The sequence below is a fragment of the Coloeus monedula genome, assembly GCF_965178545.1.
Source record: "Coloeus monedula genome assembly, chromosome: 12".
Classification (NCBI taxonomy): Eukaryota; Metazoa; Chordata; class Aves; order Passeriformes; family Corvidae; genus Coloeus; species Coloeus monedula.
In genome coordinates, this window is record NC_138792.1 from 710,907 (window position 1) to 735,102 (window position 24,196).

Consider the following 24,196-nt stretch of genomic DNA (forward strand, 5'->3'; position numbering starts at 1 on the left):
TCTCTGCTAGCTGAGGTGCTCTGCCGGATGCTCCTGTCCCACAGGGATTCAGTCAGGTTTTACTCCCAGCATTGCATCTTTTTTTTCTCCTTAAAGTCCAGCTTGGGCAGGAAGCATGGAAAGCACTTGGCATCTCCTGTGCCAGACACCTGACAGCCCAGGATTAGCGCTGGGGACACAGACTCTGCACCGGAGCTGCAGACAAAAAATGCCTCAAATTAACTCCTCAGACCCCAAATCCTGGAGTTTGCAGCACCAGAAAGGTGATGATAATTCCTGAAGGCTTGTGCTCCAGGTCTGGAAGGGATGGGCTGCCCACAGCACGAAGGATTTCTGAGTGTTTCATTGTGGCCATCCATGTCTGGTGTATTCACCCGCTGTGCACATCCCCAGGACACCAAGTTCCCCTGACCTGACTCTGCTCTGTAATGACTCTTCCCCTAATTACGAGCCATAAATATGATTCTACAAAAATTTAGGTTAGGCTCCATGTGTGATGCAGGGAGGACTTTGTACGGACAGATCAGCTTTAAAGCTGTAGACTGGAAAGGGATCTCTGCAGCGATTTTAATCCTGGAATGTTTCAGTTCTTTCCAAAGAAAGGAGAGAAAGAAAAAGAGACGGGGAAAGAACCATCAACACGTGTCTTTTAAAGCCTCTAATGGAAGATTCCCCCAGGCGACCAGTCGAGCTGGAAATCCTCCTGCTTCACTTCTTGACAGCTTCCTGTCTCTGAGTTGTCAGCCCAGACACCTCTGTATTTTGGCACTCGAGACCTGACAGACACAGCAGGACATCGCCGGGCCCCAGCAGGACCCGGGCTCGGGGACCACGCAGACCCCCAGATCTGACCCATCTTTTCCCCGGCTGTGCCTGGGACAGGTGAAGGTTTTCTCTTTTTAATGGTGTTAAGCCGGACTTGCATGTCTGTGGTCAGTGATGGAGTCAGTCCGACCGAGGTCTGTGCTCCATGTAATGCAGCCAGCGGCGGCCAGCGGGGCCAGGAGAGATGGGTGGGCCTCTGCCATCCCAGCACACCTGAGCTAACACAGAGCCGCAAACTGTGTCCTGCTCCTGCCTTCCCCTTGCGAGGGACTGTGGAGATGTGCACCGACAGCTCTCCAAATTGCCAGAGGGCTGATTTTATGCCCCTTCTGCATTTTCTTAGAGGGGTGTGTTGGCCTAAAAAAGCGTTTTGATCAAAAGGTGTCAGGAAACTTGCAGAGATCAGCTGAGAGCCTTTTTATACCATGAGACACAGGTATGGGACAGACCCAACAGTCCCATGCTGCACCCATGGAACATGGGTACAGAACAGACCTGTGAGTACCAGCAGAGCAACATCTGGCACACTGAGCAGGTGTGTGGGTCCCAGAGCACTTGCTGCACCACAAGCAAGTTCATTGTCAAGCAAGTGGCCCATCACTTATTCACCAGTGTGGTGGCATTGACCTCGTGTCCAGCCGCAGGGAGGGAGGTCACATTGCTCTGGGACACTGTGTTTGAGCACTGGGAGTAAGGAGTAAAAGCCTGTGGTTGCTCATCTCAGGCACTGCCAGCCAGGCCCAGACAAGCAGCCTGTTGGTTCTTGTCTAAAACCAGAAATCTGGATGGAAACCTGAAAGCAAAATGCCCCAACCCTGTGAAACATGCCTGGAAGAGCATCAGAGTGTTTCCCTCTCTAAGGCAGCAGCCATTGGGAAACAGGTATAGCAACAACAAATGGAAGAGGTATCCAAAAAAGAAATAGTTGAAGTTTGTTTGCTACAGCAGGGACCTCTGCCTCATCCCCTCATGAAGCCAGGACCTCATGTGAGGTGGCCGGTGGTACTGGCAGGAGATGCCCACAGTCTGCCAGGCCCAAAGGCTGCACAGAACTGGCATGGGAGGAGCCAGTGGTGATTAATGCCTCATATTTCACCCTAGAGGTCCCTGAAGCCTCCTGTTGGGTGAGTGTTCCAGCACCTTTGGTGTTGGTCTGGTTTTGTTCATTTCTGAGTTGCAGTAAAACTCCCAGAGAGGGTTCTGGAACAACACCCCTGGCCCTGCTGTACTGCTCTGGACTGCGTAGGGCATGGGCAGGGCTCTGGACCCTGTGGGGAGGCAGCACCCCTCTCTGCCATCAGGATACAACCAGATGTGTCTCCCGGGGAGCTGCCATGGGGAAGGATATCATCTTCCCATGTATTTCGGGTAGTTCCAAAAAGTAATCCCAAAGTGGTCTTGGCATCGTTCTCGCTGTGTTTGAGAGGTGTCCCACAGCAGGGACCCCTCCACCATGTGCAGCCAGTACGGTGTGACCAAAGGAGTGAGGAGTGGTGACATTCCTTGATATCTACAGGCAGAGGAGCTGCACTTGGGGACCCCATCGAGCAGCTGTGGGAGGTGGTCTGTTCTCCTGGTCCCCTTTTTCAGGTGATTGAGCTGATTCCTCCGAGCTGTTGAACACACGGGTTCCTGTTGCCCACAGCTGGTCTTGTGGCATTGCTCCCTGTTCCTGCCTGTGCTGGGGCTCCTCAGGGAATCTCACAGCTGTCCTCCAGCATTGTGAGGAGTTGAGGATTTTGGCTAAAGGATTTTAACTGCTGAAGGCAAGTCATCCAAAAAGGACCACATCTCCTGGCCAGGTACCTGCACAAGCAAGAGGAAACAGTGTGTGTTCACATGTGCTGCCTCTGGAACACACTGTAGGGCATCCTCTGCCCAGAGGGCAGCAGGAGAAGGAGGAAGATGCTGTGGAGACCAGAGTGATGAGCCTTGATGGAGCCACAGACACTGAAGTTAATTCCTACACTGGGGTGTGTGGTTCGCTCAATGGCTGGCACCGTTCCCAGGGGTTAATGTGCCCTTCAGGTGGCCACGTCTGACATGGCTCAGCCAGGGGCAAAGAGTAGCCACTGCTGTTCATGGGGTAGGGCTGCTGGAGACCCTCTGAGCCCTGCATGCCCCCCACACACACAGAGCTGAGAAGGGAGGGGAGGGACAGGACTCACCGCGGAGGAGGTACCAGACTGTTCTGGGGATCAGAGGTGCTGGGGTGGCTGTGGCCAGCCACGAGGCTGGTTTCCAGGAGTGAAACTCCTGTGGGCTGCAGGCTGAGGCCAGTTTCGGGGCTGGGAGGTGCTGGAGCTCATCCTGACTCGCCCCACACAAAGCCAGACAGTGATCCCACCTTGGTTCCCCTCAAACCACCTTTGGTCTGGGATATGTAGGATGTCCAACTCCCCCACTGGGTGCCGAAAAAAGAGATGAACCAGTGCTTCAAAGGCAGCCCAGAACTCCCTGGATTCTGCAGGTGATTCACTGCATGTGAGGATGCCCCTCTCCTGCCCCAGTGCTGGGACAGATTGCTCTGCCCAGTCCAGGCAACCCAGCAAGAGCCATGCAGAGGGTCTCCAGGCACACTGAGCAGGTGGCATTGCCCATCCCCACAAGGAGGGGGGATCCTGTATAGCTCTCACATGGACCCTCCTGCCCAGGGCTGCCTGGGCTCTGCTTCCATTGGTATCGGCCCCGACACAGAGCAGAAGCACCAGCTGAGCTTCACCTGCCATAAGTGAACTCCTGAAAGCCCTGACAATTCCTGGGACCTCAGTGTCCCCACCTGAGCTGGAGAGACAGCTCCTGCTCTGCCTTTGCTGTGGGGGGCAACAAGACAGGCTCTTTATGGCAGCCACAGTGTCCAAACAGAGCCAGGAAGGGCAGCTGCTGCCAAAAGGATCTGCTCCCTGTGCTCCTGGGTAGTTCCAGCACCATGGCAGCCTTCTCCCCTAAAAACAGGGAGCACTGCCTGCACACTCCAATGGCACAGCCACAGCTCCAGGGCTGGGAGCTTTGGCAGCAGGGCTGGTCCCAAGCATGGGGAGCAGAACCATGGCTGAAGACAGTGTCGCCACAGGGTCACAGGGGCAGAGCTTTGGCCAAGTGCTGTCTCATGGCCACTTGTGTGCTGCATCCAGGCCCTGAACAGCAAAATGCATTGAAAAGGGACTGGCTGGGGACAGGAAAACTGTCACAGGGATGCATCTGTCACACACCTGGAAAACACAAAGCCAAGTCCCTGCACCCACGTTGCTATAGCTGGAGAAAACAGAGAAAATTATCTGTAAAGGCTTATCCATGTTTATCCCAAAGTCCCCATGTCTGCCTCTGCCTTCCCACAGATGGGCTGTTGACAACACAACAGCATTTAGGGATGCATTACAGACCTTCCTGGGAAAACAAACTTAAAAATCCTAATCTGAGCCTTGTACTCATCTGACCTACTCAGCACCACATGATCTGTGTAGCAAATCATCTGGATACCGAGTAATTACAGCCTGGTGCTAATAAATGAGCAACAAACTCATAATTATCTGCAGAAGTTTTGATGAATGATTTTTGGAAAACCCTCCATGAATCTCGCTAAGTTTGTAAGGACTCAAATCTGCCTGTGCCTGCGGGAATCAGTGGGAAGGACGATCACCAGCGTGGGGCTCTCGCTGATGTCCTGGCTGGGGGCGGTTCTGTGCCCCATGAGGTCCCTGGAAAGCTCAGTTGTTGGTGGAGCAGGGCACAGAGCCTGTGCTCTGTGTGCAGGGAGAGCCAGAGTCTGCTCAGGGCCAGTGGCAGTCGGGCTGGCCTCGGGTGGCCTTGCACGGGTGATTGTGCGGGCAGCTGTCCCATCCAGGCAGAGTGGGCTGGGCAGGCACCGTGGCCCGGGTCAGCGGTGAGGGGCTGGCAGGGAGCTGCCCTGCAGTGCCCCACATCCGCCCTCGCCCTGCCTGGTGCCCAGCCTGGCTCCTGCCATGGGTCAAAGCCAGGAGAGCTGCCTCTCACCCGAAAAGTGCTTGGCATCACCCGATCCCAGCCAGAGATAACAGAAGCACTGGGTGGGAACCCAACCAAGGCTGGTTCTGGGGCAGGCAGCACCCAGGGCTGTGCAGCACTGCTCTGTGGGTGTCCAAGTGCATCCCTGCTGCCTCTGGGGGAGTCCTGCTTGGGCACATTCCACCAGTGACACGGAGGAGGTGAGGCCACCTTCGGCCTTTCCCTTGCAAATATCCACTGTGCAGAAAGGGGCTCTTCTGCTCATCCCTGCTGTGCTCAGCACTGGGTTGTGTTCCCTGTTCTGACAAGGTCCCACTAAGGTGACCCTTGGGCTCTGCAGCAACATCCCCCTAGGAAAGCAGCATCCCGTGTGCTGAGACAGCTCTCCTGCCCTCCTGAGCTGGTGGAAATACTTTTTTCAAACCTGTAAACCTTTGTGAGTGGCTCTGAAGTTGCAAGAACTCACCCAGTGCACTGCAGCACCTGTGAGGACTGACCCAGGTCAGGGCTGCCTGCTGGAGGGGGTGCCCAGCAGCGCAGTTCCAAACGCTCTGTCTGGTATGAAAATGAACTGAGATAGATTTTTTCCTCACTCTGTTGAGCCAGCAATGTGCTCCCCAAACACAACTCTCAGCTGGCTGATGGGTGTCTCGGAGGGCTCCTTCACTGACAGGATGAAACACCTGAAGCAGAAGGGCTCTCCAAAAGTCCTCATAGCCCTGATTTGTGATGATCTATCCTTGGCAGTGAGGCAGAAGCCATTAGGATGGATGTGCCTGTGAAGGAGCACATTTCCCCGCTCCCTGAGAGCTGCAATTGCAATAATGAGCTGTGTGAGAGTGAGACCAACTTTTCCAGCAGCAGCAAAGCAGCTCCATGAACCCCGGGATGCTCTACAAATCCCAGCACGAAGGGACAGTGTTGGGAAGTCTACTTCCATCAAACAACCATCAGATCTCCTTAAAACCTTCTACTGACATTCTCCTTGCATCGGTGAGCTGCTGGGAAGGTGAGAAACTTGCCTTACTTTAAGTAGATGGTGAGGTATGAAAATCCTCCCATTGCTCCAGGAACTGGAGCTTTAAAAATAAAAAAATTAATGTGAGTTCCCTGCTCTTCAGGAATTTGGCGCCGGCTGAAGACTGAGATCCTCGGATAGCTGCACAGTGGGTTGGTCTAGCAGGAGCCTCTCTGGAAAACAAGGAGATAAAGCACCTCCATAACAACACTTCAGAGCTCTCAGATGTGAAGTTTTTACCTTTTATCTCCATCCAAATTAAAAATATTTTTGTTTTGCCATGTCAGCTGAATGGACCATGCCCAGGGCGTGGGGGAGCCGGGATGACCGGGCAGCTCAGCACACAGGTCAGCTCGGCTCTGCGTCCCATCGCACCGAGAATGGAGCGTGGGCTGGTGGGCGTTCAGAGCTGGCGGTGGAGATCTCACCACAACCCTCAGTAAACGGTTTGAGTAACTAATCACCCTCCTAATGAGCTGAGGGAATTGTGTTTCCCCTCTGAACTGCTGGGTGAGACTCCCAGCTCTGCTCTTGTGCCAGATCTGCGTTAGGTGAAAGAAGCTTTTCCCACCCAGCGTCAGCTCCCCACGCAGGTTTTCATGGGCTGGGCTGGTGTCACCATGGCCTCTGCTGTGGGAAGCAGCTGAAATTTTGAAGTCTCACTGCAGCTTTTCAGCTTCTCTATATAGTTTTAGCTCCCACATGGGATGTCCCTTCACTCCACCAGCCGCAGCAGCAATGGAGGGGGCAAGATAGTCAGTGTATGTGTGCACCTGTGCATGGCTTCATCCTCCACCTCCTCCTCTTCCTCCTCCAGACTTGAATTTTCCATCAAGCTTGAACATCACTTTAATATGGAGCCAGCACACACCACTCTGCTCTCGAGCCCCACACCTGCCGAGGGAGGAGCAGAGCAGCAGGCAGTGCACCCTGTTGGACCTGCTGGGCCAGGTGCCTGTTCCACAGGGAATTCCTCTCCTGACACCGGGAGTCACACAGCTGGTGGGGGGAGGGGTGTGGATGGGAAGGGGCTGGAGCTCAGGGAGGCTTCACTTGAAGCTGGCATGCAGACTTGAGGGCTGACAACCTGTAATGAGGCGGCAACAACACTCATGGGTAGGGTCTTCTCGCTCCAGGCTCAGCCATATCCATCCAAGCCACTGTCCTTGTCACCTCACGCAGCCTCACCTGCTGTGCTCGCAGCTCTTTCAGCATCAGTTGCTCTCCCAGCCGCCTCTCATTGAACAGCAGCACATCACGTTATTTTTGAGATGAGCTTCTCTCGCTCTGATTTGCATTTTGTTCTATTCTGCATGGCCTGCCCCAGTCTCATCTGACTGGCTTGCCACAGCAGGACACAGTGGGGCAGGCTCCACTCTCCGGGCTGCCTAAAAGCTCTTGGCCTCTCTCCCTGCTGGAGACAGACCAACTCCCATCCCAGGGCTGTGTCCAGCTCTCTCCCTGGGTTTCAGCCGTAAGACAGACACAGTGCCTATTCCTATGGTTAGCTGCTTCCCAGGAGACCTGCCTGCTCCCACCACCCAGATAAACATCTGAGCTTCGCCCTCTGCAGTCTTGCTCATCCCCACACCTGTGCCTTGGCGGCCGCTCTGCCTGTGCCACCTCTGGGGAGAGACTGTGGGCAGCCAGCCCACGGTGATGTCCGAGTCCACGCAGCCTCTAATTTCACAACCTGGTTCAGTAAACGCCCTCAACGTGCTTTTTGCTCCCTGCTCTGCCTCAGTAACAAAGACAGTGCTGTTTAGGAGCACGGGTTATTTAGTGAGGGTGGGCAGTGGGCTCAGGACAGCCTCACGTGCCCCACACATAGGGACGGGCACCTGCTCAGACAGAACAGGGATCCTGCCCTGGCAAACCTCAGTTCTGTCTCCCCAGTTCCCTGCCCAGCACTTGCTCCTACCCAGAGGTGCTACTGTGAACCCCAAGGGAGGATCTTCTGTCATTTGTCTCTCCTTAAATTCCCTCAAGCTCAGCATTCATTTTCTCTCTCACCTTCCAGCCGATGAGGTGTGAACAGGGGAGGAGGAATCACTTGCTGGGTGCTGCAGGCAAGGGGGTGGGGGAATATATAAGCTGGGAGAGCACATCTTTCCTTTTCAGAAAGTCTTTGATGTCCTTTGAGTGCAGATGATAACTGTTGAGGAAATTTTGAGTCCTCTGGAGTGAGTATATTGCTTTTTTCTGGTTGTAAGCCTGACCTAGGTCTTACTAAGTGCATATTTGCTTTGTTTAATTGCTAAGGTAGCCTAATGCTGGGGTGGAAAAGCTGTAGCAGTGCAATACCTGTTACCTGTAAATGTGTGAGGCTCAAAGACAGTGGGAGACTCACGTGAACACGGAAGGGCTGCCCTGGGTGTGTGTGAGCCGGGAGCTGGGAAGGGGGAATGCTCCTTGCAGCATGGTGAGTCAGTGCAGCTCTGGTGATGCCAGGAGCTGGCTGGGGTTGAAGAAGGCTGGCTTGGCTGCTGAGAGCTGGTTTCTCTTTTGCACAGCACAGGGGGTACCTGAAGCACTCCCTAAGCCAGCGTGGTCACTGTGGGAGCCCTGTGACAGCAGCCTGAGCCATCCTTGGCTGGGAGCTGGTGAATGCAGGTGTGATGTAACCTCTCCTTCCCTTTGTGCTATCACAGGGATGTGTGACTACAAGGGGACATTCTCAAATGCAGCTTTGGAAGTATGTCAGAGGAAGGAGAAATAGTCATAAAAACGCTTTAGAAATCTCTGTGCCTCGAGAGCCAATGTTCTCCTTGGATACTCCATTGAGCAGGTCCAGCAGCCTGAAATCAAGTTCACAGGGAACACTCCAGCAGCGCTGTCCTGCTCCTTGCAGTGCATGTCCCACTGAGGGTAGTGCTGCCTTCTGCAGTGCATGACCTTGGGAGTAACTTCTGTACTTCCTTCTCATTTTATTTCCTACTGAATTGATTGTTTAGGGGTCAAAATGGTGTCCTTGGGTGCAAGACTGGATGGGCTTGGGCCCCTTTCCCATCCAGGGGCTGGTACAGTGCAGCTCAGGCCACCAGAGCTGGGGATGTTGTGGGGAATGCAGAATTACAGATGTGTGCTTCCTCTGGAGCCCAAAGCTGACCCCTGGGCTCCACAAGCATAATGAATATTTTTTCAACATGAATATGTGAGAGCAGGGACCCACAGCCCAATGATGCCAGGGAAAAGTACAGGCAGCATATTTGTCTGTCTCTGCATGCCTGACCTGAGGGATTCAGGATCCTTTTCCTTGGCACAACAGGACTTTGTGAGCAAATCTGCTGCTGAGCTCTGGCATGGGGAGTGCAAACAGCATTGGCAGTACAGAGATGTGCAGGAGATGGCTGGAAACCAGGCTGGATAGTTCTCGCCTGTCAAACCCTGCCTCCTTTCCCTCTTGAGGGTCCTGGGGAGGAGAGGCAGAGCAGGGGATTGCTCACAAACAGGGTGACACAAAATCCTGTGACCATTCTGAAAGAGCCAGGCTGGACTGGGAGAGCATCTGGGGTTGTTTGAGTGCAGAAAAGGGATGCACTTGGGAGAACAGACTTTCCTCTTCAGAAATCAGCCCTCAGAGCCCGTGGGACAGCTCGCCTGGCTGCTGGGGCTTCGGCAGGTCTGTCAGACCACGGGGCCTTAACAAAGGGCAGGACACTGACACTGAGTCCTTGTGTGAGGATGTGAGGATGAGGCATCGCTCTTATCCAGCACAGTAAATTCTGGGGCAGATGAGGACTCCACCTCCCTTGCCATGGGAGAGAGCTGGAGCTGGGATCAGGCTCTGAAATTCCAGGCCTCAACATGAGGTGGTGCACAGCATCCGCTTCTATCCCTGCTCTGCCGCTCCCTTTGCAGCAGGAGGGAGAGAGAGCAGAATGCCTTTGGGGAAGAACTGGGGATAAAGGAGGTGCTAATGAGAGCTGGAGGAATGAAATCATCAAAATGTAGAAAAGAATCGAGAAGAAATTCTTCTGGGGGAATTCATCCATTCCTGCTCATCTCCACACTGCCTGCCTGCTCTTCAGAAGGAGTGGGAAGAGGGATGCAGAACTTAAAAGGATGTTTTTCCTCTGTGCTTTCCACTGGAAGAACAAATTTGCGAGGGGGAATCCTGCTTTATAACCTCGTGTTATTCATTCAGCCGGCATCCCAGGCACGCGGCACAACTTGAGTGTTTCCATTCCTGTCTGTGCAATGTGGATGTGAGCGCAGACCAGCCTTGGGCAGGAAAAGCGCAGTTCCCCGAGTCCAAGCAACACGCTCACAGCCGTGTGATGCAGAAACCGAGATGGTCCCTATTCAAAACACACAGGTCCTAGAAGGGCTGCTGAGCACTTGCCACTCCAACACCAACACGCCTTTGTGGGCAGATGAAGACGATCTTCCCACCCTGGACTGCTCAACACATCAGCATGAGGATCTCTACCCTCCCGCTGTCCTGCAGCTCATTAAAGTGCCATTTGAACCCTGCCCCTTCTGTGTTTTGAGGACATGCACAGACACACCACCACAGTAATTGTAAATACTTGCCCAAGGCCACCTCCGACACCTCTGCCGATTAATGCAGGATCCCAGCTAATCCGGCACCCATCAGGCCTCGAGGAAGGCTGGCATCTGCAGTGTTCCATGAGGAAAACTGTTTGAGGGACTTAAATATGCTGTGTCTCTGAGCTATGGTCCGGTGGGTGCCAGCCCACCCTGGGCCTTGGTCTGTTTGGCAGCTGGAGCCACAGCTGTGCACATCCACCACAGCCCCTTGGTTTGGGAGCGCCAGCAACAGCCGAACCCTGGAGGGCAGAGGAGGCACCGGGGCTGATCTCCACTGTGTCATCCCAGCAGCTGCTCCAGCCCCACGAGCTGATTCCCAGAGTGCAGAGGAGACACTGAGTGATCTCTGCTGTGTCACCCCAACAGCTGCTCCAGTCCCTGTGCTCCCTGGGCCTGCTCACTCACTGGGGCTGGCACTGGAGCTGGGAGCTGGAGGGATGCGGTCACACTGTGGAGCTGCCACCACTGCGCAGTGCCACCATCTGGGCTGTGACCCTGGCTGCTGTGGGAGCAAGGCTGAGGCTCTCAGAGGTCAGGGCTGAGCTGCCACTGGTGTCTGTGGCCCAGCACCGTGGCGAGTGCTGGGCAGTCAGGTTGTCACCCAGAGCCCGTTGGTGGTGGGACTTTGCTGTGACCTCCAGCCATCTGCTCATTGTCAGTGGTCTCAGTTCCCTGCAGCCTGATGTGCCATGTCTGGGGGCTGCATATCTCTGCTGTTGCCCAGCCAAGTGCTCCGGCTCTGCTCAGAGCCTGAACCCACGCCTGGCTACCTGCTGGCTACTAAATTTGGAAAAGTGGCTTTAATTTCCTGCCTGTCCAAGGGTTAGAGGATGGGGCTCTGGTCTGGCTGTTCACTCACCTCACATCGCTCTGCACAGGTGCAGAGACAAAAGCTGATCCCAGGACAGCTCTAGATTCTGTGATTTGGCCACAGCTGCCTGGGCTGCGCTTCCACCGCCAGAAAATCAGAGATGGGGTTTAATGCAAACAACATGGTGCATATTAACTCCCCTGCTGTCAGACCCTGCTGGGAGCAAGCATTTGTGATCCCTCTGTGCAGTGAACCAGGCGAGAACCAGGCCAGCCATGGTGGTGCTGGCAGCCTTGCATTTGTCCTGTCTCACTGGAGAGCCACAGCAGGACAGCTGCCATGTGCTCAGTGTCTGTCTGTGTGTGTGTGCAGTGACGGTGGTGCCCAGGGCACAGAGGGGACAGCTGCTGGTCCTGGCACACAGCTCCTCCTCCAGCACCTGCCAGCAGCTGGCCTGGCCTCACCTTAAGATACACCAGGAGCCTGGATGTATTTTTCCACGTTTATTTTTTAAAGATGGCTCATTTTACACTCTGGGCAGCCTTCAAATATAAATAACCTGTGCCACATGTCCCCATATTACCAAGGAATAAATTACAGTTCTGGGTTCCCCCTCCCGTGTTTCCCTTTGATGTTATTGATGTGGATACATATATATGTGCACTTTGCAAATAAAAACCCAACCTCACCCAGAGCTGGTTTGCTGTATGGAGAACACTGGGACATCCCTTTGTGGTGCTAAACCAGGTGGTGAAGACCCCATTTAATGCATTTTTCATTTTGAAAAAAAATAAATGTGTTGAAAGACTCGCTGTCAAGGCACCAACGCTCACCGTGAACACACAGACACACAGTGCCATCCATCTCATGGGAACACACACTTCCCCACATCCCATAGGGACACGCACTGCCTCCCACCGCCCAGGAACGCGCACGGCCTCGCTCCCACAGGGGCACACAGGGGCACACAGGGGCACACAGGGGCACACAGGGGCACGCGGTGTCCATTCCCCACGGGAACACGCACGGCCCCGCTCCCACAGGGTCACACGGTGTCCCTTCCCCACGGGAACACGCACGGTCCCGCTCCCACAGGGTCACACGGTGTCCATTCCCCACGGGAACACGCACGGCCCCGCTCCCACAGGGTCACACGGTGTCCCCGCACCCCGCGGGCTCCAGGCCCCGCTGCCGGCGGCGCCGCGGCCTCACCTGCGGCGGGGCGGGGCCGAGCGGGAGGGGCGGGGCCAGTGAGCGCGCGCGGCCCCGCCCGCCCCGCCCCGCCCCGCCCCGCCCCGCCCCGCGCGCGCCGCCGCCGCCGTGTCCCCGCGCCTCCAAGATGCCCGGGCAGCGGCGGGGAGGCTCCCGCGGGCCGCCGGTACGTACCGGCACCGGGGCGGGCGGGGGCACCGGGGCGGGCCGGGCCGTGTCGTGCCGTGTCGTGTCGTGCCGTGTCGTGTCGTGCCGGCTCCCGCGGGCCGCCGGTAGGTACCAGCATCGGGGGGAATGCCGCGGCCCGCCGGTAGGTACCGGGGCGGGAAGAAGCACCGAGCCGGCCGCCCAGCGCGGCCCTTCCCGCGGGTTCGCAGCAAGTGCCGGGGCTGGGGGCTCCCGCCCCTCCCGGGAGCCGTTGCCGGCTCCCCCCGCTCCCAATCGCCTCCCCCGTTTGCGTCTGCCAGCCCGCCCCGGCACCTTCCGCCGCTTGGCGGGGAGAGCCGGGTGGCCTGTCCCCGCTCGGGGTTGCCCGCGGCCTTCCCGGTCCCTCGGGTCGCCGGGAGCCGTCCTGCTGGGGAGCGGCGGTGCGTTACGGGCGGAGCGGGTACGAACTCGCCGGCTCCCGGCTCCCTGCCCGCGGCTTTAGGGATCCCGCGCCCACCTCGTCGTCCCCGTCGCCGTTCCCCCTCGCCCCGGGTTTTATAGTGGAGAGTGCCGTATCCCTCCCGCCGCCCAGCCCCGTGCCCGCACTTCGGGTGCCGGCGGTTCGTGGTGCCGGGCTGTCGTCGCTGCCGCAGAGCCGGTGCGGGGCCGGTACTGCCCCTGGGCCCCCCCACGCCCCTTCCCCGAGCGCGGCTGGAATCTGATAAACTCCCGGGCCGTGAAGTTAAACAGCAGCGGGCTCCGTGGCCGCCGCTTCGGAAGCCGCAGGGGAGAGACAGCCCCGTGCGGGGGGGTCTGCCAGCGCTGCCCCCGGTGCCCCGGGGCCGGGAGACATTGCCGGGGTACTGCCCGCGCTTTCGGGTGTCACTGCTGAGCCGGCAGCGGAGTGTGTTCGCTTGCGCCGAGGATCTGTGGAGCTGCTGGAAAACGTGCCCGAGTGACACCTCTTCCTCGCGCTTTATTTTTGTGTTTTGCCTCAAAAAACATCCGGACCGCAGGTTTATTGCCCCTGTGTGCACAGCTGGCAGGGCTAGAGCACAGCTGGCAAGGGCTGGAGTGCGGTGAAGGGCCGTTCTGCCCAGCGGTCTGCGGAGTTTCTGGAGAGGGCAGATGGCTCTGCTTGCTCCGTCATTCCCTCAAGTCCGGACACGCCGGCGTTAATGGCTCCTGCCCTTCCTGGCTGTCGCCCAGGTCTCCCCAGCCAGCCTGGAGGTTTCGGCTCAGCTTGTGTTGTCGGAAGGCGGCTTCAAGGAGACCGGCTCTGCCGGAGGAGCTGCCGCAGCCGGGTGGGAGCTGGCAGCCGAGCACAGGGCACTGTTGGCTCCCAGGTGGCAGAGGGGCTTCGTCGGGCAGCGTCTGGCAAACCCGGGAGGTGCCACCGACCTGTCGGCCTGCCTGCAGGGCGTTGAGTGTGGGCCCGAGCTGCTCCTTGACCCTTCCGATGTGGTCAGCAGTGCCCTTCTCTCCTGTGCCCCCCGCTGCAGCAGCGTGTGGTGACCCTCAGTCAGTGCTGGGGGGCTGTGGTGGAGCTGCCTCCGCTCCCACGCGTGCCATGGGCTCTGTGCTGAGGTTGTTGCTGCTGCATTTCACCATCGAGGAGCAGACTCGAGGCTCCGTGCTTGGCTTGTGCCCCTGGCCAAGGGGTAATAAAAGCACGGAGGGAGGGAGGGAAGGAGGGAGGCTGGCCCAGGCAGCGGTGCTGGAATGCTCTCGCACTGAGGGGATGTTCCCTGAGGATGCACCTGGGAAAAGACAGTTAAGTGCAGTAGGAATACGAGGAGGAAGGATGAATTGATGCCAACGACAGCAGCAGCTGTCTCGGTTCAGGCAGGTGCTTACAGAGCCCTGGGTGTGCCGGCTGCTGTGCTCAGAGCTGGGTCTGTGCCCTGCGCAGCCTTCCATGGCGGCTGGGAGGCTGTGCCCGTGCACAGCCTGCATCCTGCCTGGTTTGGAAATGCTGCTTTGCAAAAGAAATGGAGCTGCAGTGGGTGATAAATCCCTGCCTCGCACAGCGTGCACCCGCTGAGCTGTGCTGGCCTCCAAGGTACAGGCACGGCTCAGGGGCGTGTGTCGGTGTGTGGGCATGTGTGTGAGTGGGGTGAGATCGGCCCTGGGACTTACGAGATTGATAAATTACTTACTTTTAAAGCCAGGATTATGTTGTCTCCTGCTACATCCCCTCTAGGGATGGATAGGTGTTTCCAAACCCACACTGTGATTCCCCTGGGGTCTCTGTGGGTTTCTGAGCCGTCAGTCGAGGCTTTTGTAGTGGGGAGGGGGGTGTTGAGCCTTTTAGCCCTTGGGTCAGCCCCTGGCTTTAAGGGGTTGGTGCATCCTGAAGGCTGGTCACTGGAGAGACCATGGCTGTCCCATCAGATGCTGGAACCAGAACTGTCTCTGCAGGCTGCCCAGCTGGTTCATTAAATGAAGATGATGGGCAGTGTGATTATTTTGCTCCTGTAGAAGGAGTTGCTGCTGCCGGTAACGAACACACCTTCTGTAACAAACCTGCCTTGCCTGCTCGAAACCCTTCTGAGGCTGGTGCTCCCCTCATTGGGGCGGGAGGGTCTGTGGCTGCTCCCCTGAGCTCCCTCCTGGGGAGGGGCAAAGCCCTGGGGGGGCTGGAGCCTGTGTTGCTGCTTTCCCTTGTTTTCAGTGTTCTTTGCCTGGAAAGCGAGTGTGTGTTGCAGCCTAATGAGTGCCTGGCTGTACCTTCATCTTGTGCGAACGAGCGGCCCCTCCAATTAGCGAGCACACACGTGGGGATGCTGCTGACCGGCCTCAAGCTGCTGCTTCCAACGCCATCGCTCGCTACTGTGGAGCCTGGATCCCAAAAATGCCAGGGCAAGGAGGTCAGCAGCGGGAGAATGGTGTGTCTGTGTGGCTCTGAAAGGCGCCTTGTGCTGTGCGAGGGCGGGGGGCTCCAGCGGCATGCAGGGAGCGTCTCACCCCTCGGATCCTGGGTGCCTGCGTGTGTTCTTACACAGTGCTGCAAACTTCGGGTTGGACCTTGGTGCCAGCGGCCCCGGACCTGCCTCTCATGCATGGGTGCAGGGAGGGGCCCGGTGCTGAGCCCCGAGCTTGTGGCTGTGTCATCCTTGGGAAGACGTGGGGCAGAGCTAGGCACGCTGCAGCCCCGGCTTTTGGGGTGCCAGTGGTGGAGCCCTGCCAGCATCGGCAGGATGTGGTGGCTTCAGCATCTGCCCTTCCCCTGTCTTCATCCCAGCCCCTGGCCCAGGGAGCATGGCCGGTGGCAGAATTGCCCCTTTTGTGAGCTGCACTTTCTCAGGAAACAGCCGATTGTGCTTGCTGGCAGTCCATCCCTCTGCCTCCACTCTGGGCCCCTGCCCTGGGGCCAGGCGGGTCCTGTGGCCAGGGTGGGGACACCCTTGCCCTTGTTTACTGCTGTGGGGAAGGCAGCCCCCAGCCCCCAGTAACGCCTGTCAACACAGAGGGGAGAGAAGTGGGTTGCTGGCCCCCAGGACCACCCCAGTGTGGGGATGGGGCTGGGTGACAAAAATTGGGGTGCAGCCGGGGCTGGTGGGGGGTCAGGCTGGACCACTTTTTATCTCCTTTTCATGCAGTCTCAGCTTGGTGGTGCCAGTCAGCCTCCATGCAGCTCACTGGCCCCCGTGTCACTGTGGGTTGGCTTCCTCCCCCAGCAAACAAACCTGGAGTGCCCTGGGTGCCAGGAGGGCAGGGGACATCTCTCTGCTGGGGGCGTTCCCTGTGTTTTGGTGCTGCTGTCATCCCTCTCATGGAATCATAGAGTAGACTGAGTTGGAAGGGACACATCAGGAGCATTGAGTCCAATTCCTGGCCCTGGGCAGATCTCATCATCTGCCTGAAAGCATTGTCCAAGTGCTTTTTGAGCTCTGGCAGCCTTGGGGCCGTGACCACTTCCCTGAGGGGCCTGTCCAGTGTTCAGCCACCTGCTGGGTGAAAAAACATTTCCTGATGTTCAACCTAAATATCATGTCCCTGTCCCCGCTTCTGTCCCCCGACATGATGTCCCTTTCTGTGTGCGTTTGCTCATAGAGGATGTGGGCTGTCCCAAATGTCCCCTGGTGCTACACCAGTGGCTGCTCCCAGAGCCCAGGACCGAGGAGGGGACGCTGCACCACTGAGGTGCCATCATGTCCCCCATTGCCCAGGTGTGTGGGGAAGCCCGGTGTGCTCTGTGTCTGCCCCCACCTCAGCCAGGGCTGCCCTGGCATGGTCCAGGAGCATTTTGGACTGTGCTGAACTGGGGGAGTCTCTTAAATCAAAGTGGAAAAGGCTTTTGGTGATTCTGATTCTGTTTACTGTTGAAGCTGTGCTGGCTGGGAGGTCCCAGTGAGGAGCTGCTGCAGGAGCCCAACGCCGCCGCCAGGTCTTCCCGGCTGGGTGGTGGCATCTGGTTTGCTTCCTTTGGGGCATTTCCCGTGGGATTTCCGCTCTCGGACAGGAAAAGGGTGTGGATGGGATCCAGTTGGAATGGAATCTCAGCCAGAGCGGCTTGTGAATGAATGGGGACGCTGCTGTCACTGTGTGGGTTAAACTGCTTCTGAGTTTTTTGCTCTCAAAAGAGTAGAGTGACTGAAGGGAAGTGGGGGAGAGGGAGGGGAGAGTTGTGTGGGGTTTTTGTTTGTTTGGGAGAGTTGGAGTTTCTGATTTTTCTGGGACTTTTTTATGGATGTTGCAGTTGGATGCTGCAAGCTCTCAGGTCTCAGAACTGTGTATTTTATAGATCTCACTGTCTGGAGACTCTGCTAGAGGGGGAGAAGGAAAACCCAGAGGCTTGTGAAAAAGCAGTGTGAGAAATAAACGAAAACTTGCTGCATCACTGAGACTCTGAGGGCAGATGCAAGGGATGTGTGTTGCAGCCGTGCGGGAACACGTACAGCAGCTCCATGTGTCAGTTGTGTTGGGGTCCCCCAGCTTCACACACTTTCCGTGGGATTCAAAATGAAAGGGCTCCATGCCTCTGCGGAATGTCATTATTGTTGTTTATAACTGAGATTCGTGTCTAAGAGGGAAATGAACTGCTCAGTCTGCTTGCCTATTGCTCGTTCTGCAGATGCAGGAACTACACCACGTTGGGATAATGGCCTAGAAATTAAATTTTGCTTTAATACACAAACTCAATTTTGAGTTGGTTGACTGAAGGGGAAAAAATTACATTGAGGCAGGAGGCAGAGGCCTGGCTGGAGCAGGGTTCAGGCCCAGGGCAGTTGGTGTTATGTGGAGAAGATCTGTGGGGGCACAGGGGAGGTGGGGGTGGGCCAGCTCTCCAAGGTGTAGCCCGCAGCATCCCCTGGCAGCGCAGCAGCCATACTGAGGAATAAATTAGCTTTCTTTTTCAAAGAGACACAGAGCAACTTAAATGCATTTCGTGGGTGGCCCTCAAAGAACCCCACAAACCTCGTTGTGTAACAGGACTAAGTGCAGTGAGGCAGGGAAGGGTGGTCTCAAGAATGCTCAAGAACCCAGAGCCGGGGTGGGCTGGGGCGGTAGCAGCGGCCTTTGAGCTCGTGGTATGGGGCTGTAGGCAGCTGCTCTCGTTCACTGCCCCCTGGGCCTCCTGGGGGTGAGGAGTTTTGGGGGGTTTTGAGCTGCAGAGTGACCTGGCTCAACACTTCTTTAAGGAGCAGGCTGGGGTTTTGGCTGGATGCTGTACTGGCTCAGGCTGCTACCTGCCCTGTCGTGCTGATGCTGAGCCCCAGTGCGACACTGTGATGGTGGCACTGCTGGCTGTGTGCTTGTGCTGCCTGGGGTGTCCAAGGTTCTGGGGTGTGTGGGAGCTGCTCTCTGGGTTCTTTCTCAGCAGTTTCTCTTCATCGCTGGCTGGAGGCAGATGGTTTGGGAATGAGGCACATGAGGGTGGCAGGGGTCTGCAGTCTATGCAGTGGGGAAAGAAGAGACACAGGAGCTTCACAGCCCTCCTGTAAGTCCTCCAGAGCCCCAGCACTGTGCTTGCTTCCCATGCAAGAGAGCAGATGTGGATCCAGGCTTTGGAAGTCCCGCATGAGGGGTTTTACCCTGGTGGGACAGCCAGGAGTAGCCAGGGCTGCTGGTGATTGCTGCCCTGGTACCGTGGATTTGGACGAGGTGTGTGCATCTTCTATTCTTACCTCCTTGCATCTGGCTGAGATCTCATGGGAGAAAATGTGGGGTGTTTAAAGTGTGAGATTGGTGAAATGCTGCCTGGAGAGGCTTTGGAGTCTCAGTCTATGGAGGTATTTGGAACCCAGCAGGTCACAGTCCTGGGCAGCCAGGTCCAGGTGACCCCAGGTGAGCAGGGCTCAGTCTCCATCCCCAGAGCCCCCTGTGGACCCCAGTGGATTCTCACCCAGGAGCACGGTGTGCCAGCGCAGTGCCATGCTCCCCAGGTGCAGCAGGCATCCCACAGCTCTGGCCTGCTGCAGAAACACACTGGCTCAGGCCATGTAATGGCATTTTGTTTATCTTAAGCAGCTGATGTTGCAGCCGGCCCAGGGGAGCCGTGGGGAGCACGTCCCCGGAGCAGCCTCTGTGCACGTCGGCGTCTCCCGAGCCCGGCTGGAACCCTGGCAGCGCTGTGTTGCCTGGGGTTCTCTCTCCCCCCTCGCTGCCCTGCAGCGCTGCTGGCGCTCCTGGCGCTGAATGCTGAGTGCAGGGGCTGGAGCACCGAGCCAGGATCCCGGCCGGCTCAGAAACTCCACTGGGACCTGGCCTTGTGCTCTCTGCCGGTGTCTCTCACTGCCTGTGTTGTTTTCCCCTCTCAGAAACATGCTTTAAGGTTTCTTTTTAGCTTGAAGGTTTTTCCCTGGCTGCAGTGGCTCCTGCTCTGCTCCCTGGTGCTGGCAGCGTTTGTGTGCCTGCAGGAAGGAGAACAGGATGGGGTTTGTCTGGCAGAAGAGTGGTGAGTGCTGAGCTGCGTGACTTGGTGAGGAGCAACCCTCCAGAGTCTTCTTCCTTGTCACGTTCCTTCTCCTCTGTGGCTGGTGGTGGGATGTGTCCTCTGGGATCCCCACGGCCATGCCTGGCATTCTCCAGGATCCCCGCTTCTCTGTGCTTTGCCTCTCAGGTTTGCTTTTCTCCTGGGAATTCTCCGGTTTCTCCCTGATGAGGGCTGGCCTCTCCCAGGAACAGTCTCCTTGTTTTTATCCTCTGTGATTTTTCTTCTTGGCCCCCAAATCCAGATCGGATCCTTCCTGGCCTCCTTGCTCTCCCAGCATTTGGGCTGCCTTGTGCCAGCTGTGAGAGCCTGCAGATAGTGCAAAACTGAATTTCTGGGAAGGACATTGCTCTGGTCAGCAGCTCTGTTGTATTGGGAAGGGAGGAGCCCAGCTTCTGGCTGGCATCAGAGGAGGCTCTAGGGGTGCTGGTGCTGTCACCTCCCTGTCGTGTCTCCACGTGACATGTTTGTGGTTTTCTGGCATTTAATCTTTCAGCCTTTTCCCATCACTTTCATCTGATTCCTGAAGTCGTTTAGCTGCTTCATCTCATGAATAATCATCGCAGCATTACAGCCGTGCCCCTGCACGTTGGGAAGTGACTCAGATGCTCTGCGGGGTCACTCAGTGGTGGCAGGGTGACCAGTGTCACGGAGGGAGGTGCCACAGGACTGGGGACTCCTCACAGCCCCTTGGCCATGCCAGGGCCACCGTGGGACCAGACCCAGCTCTGGCACTGGCCTGGTGTCCTTGCTGCATGTGGGGGTGACAGTGGGCAGGAGAGGGGCCTTGGAAAGCTGCTCAGTGCTCCAGCACTTGGATGAGGGAGACCATGGGCCTGCCAGACTGAATGTATATCTGTATATATAATGCTATTCTTCTTTTAAACTCTTTTGCTCCTGTCAGTACTTTTCCCAGCCTCTGGGCACTGTTGTGGTCAGTCCCAGAGTGACCCTGCAGAGTGCTATGCTCCCTCCAGCACCCCAGGAATTTGTGTGCACTTGTCATTCCTCAGCAGCTGTGAGCTGTGCCTCTGTCCCTGGAGCCGCAGCGGTGTCCCACAGGGAACCAGCAGTGTCAGATGCTCTAGGAGGCAAAGGCACCTTGGTGTGTCAAACCCCAGCGAGGTTCTGGCATCATCTGTGATTGTGACAAATGCAAAATTCGGAACGTTTTTGGTTCCATTCAGATCATTAAAGAACTCGTCAGTGCGTGAGAGCAGGTATTGTCTGTGCCGTGCCTCTTGTCGTGCCTCTTGTCGCCAGAAGCCTCTGCCTCCCTCCGGCAGCCCACAGGGAGGGAGCGGGATGGCAGGAGGAAATTACCTTTGTAGTTACCTGCTTTGTCTCCTGAATTGCAGCTGAGCAGAGCTGAAAGGGATGGCAGGCAGATCCGCAGCTCCTGCGCGCTGCCAAAATTACCTTGGCTGCCCCTCAGAGCTGGGAGGAGAACTTTGGAGAGATGCAGTGTGGTGGGGCTGGCCAGGAACAGGGGTGATGGGAGGCAACCAGCACGGTCCAGGTCCTCCAGGAACTGGGTGGGGACGGTGGACTTTTGTTTGGTGTGCTCTGGGGTGCAGCCTGTGCTGGGTTCAGGGTTGTTCCCTGGTCCATTGCCACAGGCTGATCCATGGGGTGCTGGGGTGAGCTGCGTGGTTCTCCCCTGGCTGTGTGAGCTCTGAGCCTGCCATCAGCAGTTAATCCCCATCCTGGCATGAGCCGTGGGAATCCATGTCCTGCACTGGAACGGCTGTGCTGGTGTCCTTGGCTCAGGAAACCCCTCCTGGGTGGCTGGGGAGGGAGCTTGGGGCTGATCCAGAGGATGCAGTGTGGTACTGCTGGTGGAGCATCCTTTGATGTGCTTCGTAAGGTGTGAAGGACACCGCTGTGGGTGTTGGTGACATTCAGAGCAGAGCATGGGACATGGGGACCGGCAGTGGCCTGTCCCTTCTGTGTGCTGGAGCCTCCTCCTCTCTCTCTAGAGATGCAGCCCCTTGGCAGGGGATATTGCGGGGGGAGGCTGGGTCAAGGGGAATTGGTGCTTTTTTGTTCATAAATGTATTTTATTTTGAGATGAAGGGCAGAAGTGCTCCTGTGCAGCAGTGGTGTGGGTGGAGAGGCCTTCCCAAAGAGATGCTAATGGTTTTGAGTCACCTCAGGGCGCGGGAGCATTTTGTCCTGAAAGGCTTTAAATGACCTGTGTAATGCGCTGGAAAAGTGTCCGGGGAGCACTCTGTCACTCCCTCTGTCACTCCGCAGTACGGGAGGAGGACTGGGAAATCTGGCTGGTCCACGGAGCACTCCCAAGGGACTGGGGTAGGAAAAAGGATTAAGAATTGCTGTGATTTGAAAACGAGCCCTAGTTGGGCCTTCTCTGGAATGAAGAGGAGGTTACTGTAGGAACAGCAGTGTGGCATCCTCAGGCTGGCTGCGGAGGGAGGCGTGGGGATCCCATCCCTGTGGCACCTGGGGTGCAGCCCTGCCGGAGCTCTCTGCAGTTTGCCCGTGGCTGATCCAGAACAGCGCTGGCATCGCTGGCTGTGCCGTGCTGCAAAGGAAGCACGGCTGGGGCAGGGGCACAAGCTCCATCTCCAAACCTCCTCTGCTGGGACCCCCCCGGCCAGCTTGAGCTGGGCTGGCTCTGGGAAAAACGTGTCTCCGAGATTTGTCCTCTTGTGCCTGGACCTGGAATGGTGAAGCCCCAGGCTGCACCCTCGGCAGCGGCAGCTCCCCTCATTTTAAATGATTTATCTCTTTTAGGTGGCCCAGTTACACCTGTCTGAGTGCCTCTTTCTGAGCATTTTGGGGGGTGGGGGGAGGAGGGTGTAAAAGTCCAAAATATCTGCATTGTTTCTGCACTGGGCATTAACACTAATTATCCCCCCATTGTCTCCAGTTCCTGCAGGAAGTCTTGTTTATCCTTCCAGCCTCCCAGGAATGCAGCCCAAGGAGCTGTGCAGATATATTTAACCTTGCACAGAGCAGCACAATGGCCCTTGGGTTTCCCGGCTCTGTGGTATCTGTCGGAAGTGCAGCCGATCTGTCGTTTTGGGGTGGGGAAGTTGGCGAGGGCGCCGGGTCGGGACAGCGACAGGGCTCCGGGCTGCCTGCAGAGCCTCCATCCGCAGCGCGAGGCCGGGATCTGCCGGGGGTCGGAGCTGCTTCTGTCCTGCTGCTGCACTGAGCAGCACAAAGGGACTGAAACGGTGGCATGGGCAGCGTGTGTTCTCCTGGGCTGGGGGCTGGCGTGGTGCCGGGGCACGTGTGCTCCTCGGAGCTCCATCAGGACACACAGCAGCCCTGAGCCAGCAGGGATGTGACAAAGCCTTTGGTTCCGACAGCAGCTCCCTTCCCCTCCAGAGCCGTTCTTGCTCCCTTGGCCTCATTCAGTTTTGTCCCTTCCCAGCGTGGGTCAGGTGGTGCAGAGGGGCAGTGCCCGGAACCGGTCGGGCGGCACAGTGGGGGGATGCCCCTCTCGGGCTCTGTGCCTTCGCTGGGGTGGGATTGTGCCGCGCAGGGGGAGCCCCCCTTCTTTGATTGAGGTTCTGTTGTTATTCCATCTCCCAGAAAACATCCCTGCAGCAGAGCTTTGACTTTTGCATGGCTGGAGGGGTCCTGGGGAGCACTGGTGAGGGGCCAGCTCCTTGCTGGGATGCACTGGCCCCTCGCTGTGTCATGCTCACGTGGCAGCAGCACGGGTACCTTCCCAGGTGTGGGTCCGTGTCCCCCGGCTGTTTCCCATGGTGGGCTTTGCCATGACCCCAACCTTGCCTTCGCTGTGGTCATGTCTCTGCACTTCTTTGAACTCCTCTCCTCTGTGGGTGAGTAGTGGCAGTGTCCTGCGCTGGTGCTCGGTGTCCTGGAGGAAGCACTGGAGTGGGGATAACCCTGGTGTGCCTCGTGGGGTGCAGGCCCTGAAGGATGCCAGTCCCCTGGTATGGCACTGGGGCTGTGAGCACCGGAGCCGGCTGCTGCTGCTCCAGCCTCTGGAGAGACCGAGGGGTTTGCCTTGCAGTACGCTCCTCCTCAGCAGGACCGATCTCTGTGCAGAGCTGGATGATCTCCGCAGCATCCATCTGGGGGATCAGAGCTGTGACTTGCTCTGGAGCCCAAAGGTTATCCCAGAGCACCAGCTGCCGCTGCAGCCATGCCCTCCCTCATCCTTGCTGGGCCTGGGGCTGCTGGCTGTGGTGGGATGAGGCTGGGCTGGAGCTGCACTGCAGGCGGTGGCTGAGGAAGAGGGGAAGGATGCGGAGCCACAGGGTGTGCCTGGAGAAGGGCTCAGATCAAAAGACTGCTGTCATGTGTGGTCTGGCAGGAGCCAGCTGGGAGCAGGGCTGCTTTCAGGAGCTGCTGGTGCAGACATGAGTGCTGGGTCTGCTCGCCTGCCGTATAGCATCAGCTGGAGAGCACAGAGCTGCCGGAGAGGTAAGGGAGGGGAGGGGTGGTGAGACCTGGAGCAGTGGAGTCCTGTGGCAGGAGGGGAGGGACGATTTGCAGGGGGGTGGCAGGGGGATGGCAGGGCTGCCAGGGCTCTGTGAGTGCTGGATGTGCCAGTTTGGTGGCGTGCCCAGTCCCCAGCTGCTTTTCTCAGGCTGGAAGGGGGTCACTCACATCTGCGATGGCCTTGGGAAGGTGGGACTGCTCCCACTAAAGCCACGTGCCTGCAGCTGTCCCTGGCAGTGCTGCGGCCCCCCCTCCCAGCCCTCAG

The 24,196-nt window shown here is 57.3% G+C and overlaps 1 protein-coding gene across 2 annotated transcripts in view; it reads left to right on the forward strand.

The window, feature by feature from the left end:
• Positions 1–12,526: 12,526 nt before the first annotated feature.
• MID2 (midline 2) overlaps positions 12,527–24,196 on the forward strand; it is a 64,355-nt gene continuing 52,685 nt past the window's right edge. The window contains exon 1 of one of the 2 annotated variants that reach the window (XM_082289665.1): positions 12,527–12,570. The gene's annotated coding sequence lies outside the window, so the exon portion shown is untranslated. Of the gene's footprint in view, positions 12,571–12,623; positions 12,677–24,196 lie in introns of those variants that run through there. The other variant, XM_082289666.1, reaches the window with a different exon arrangement.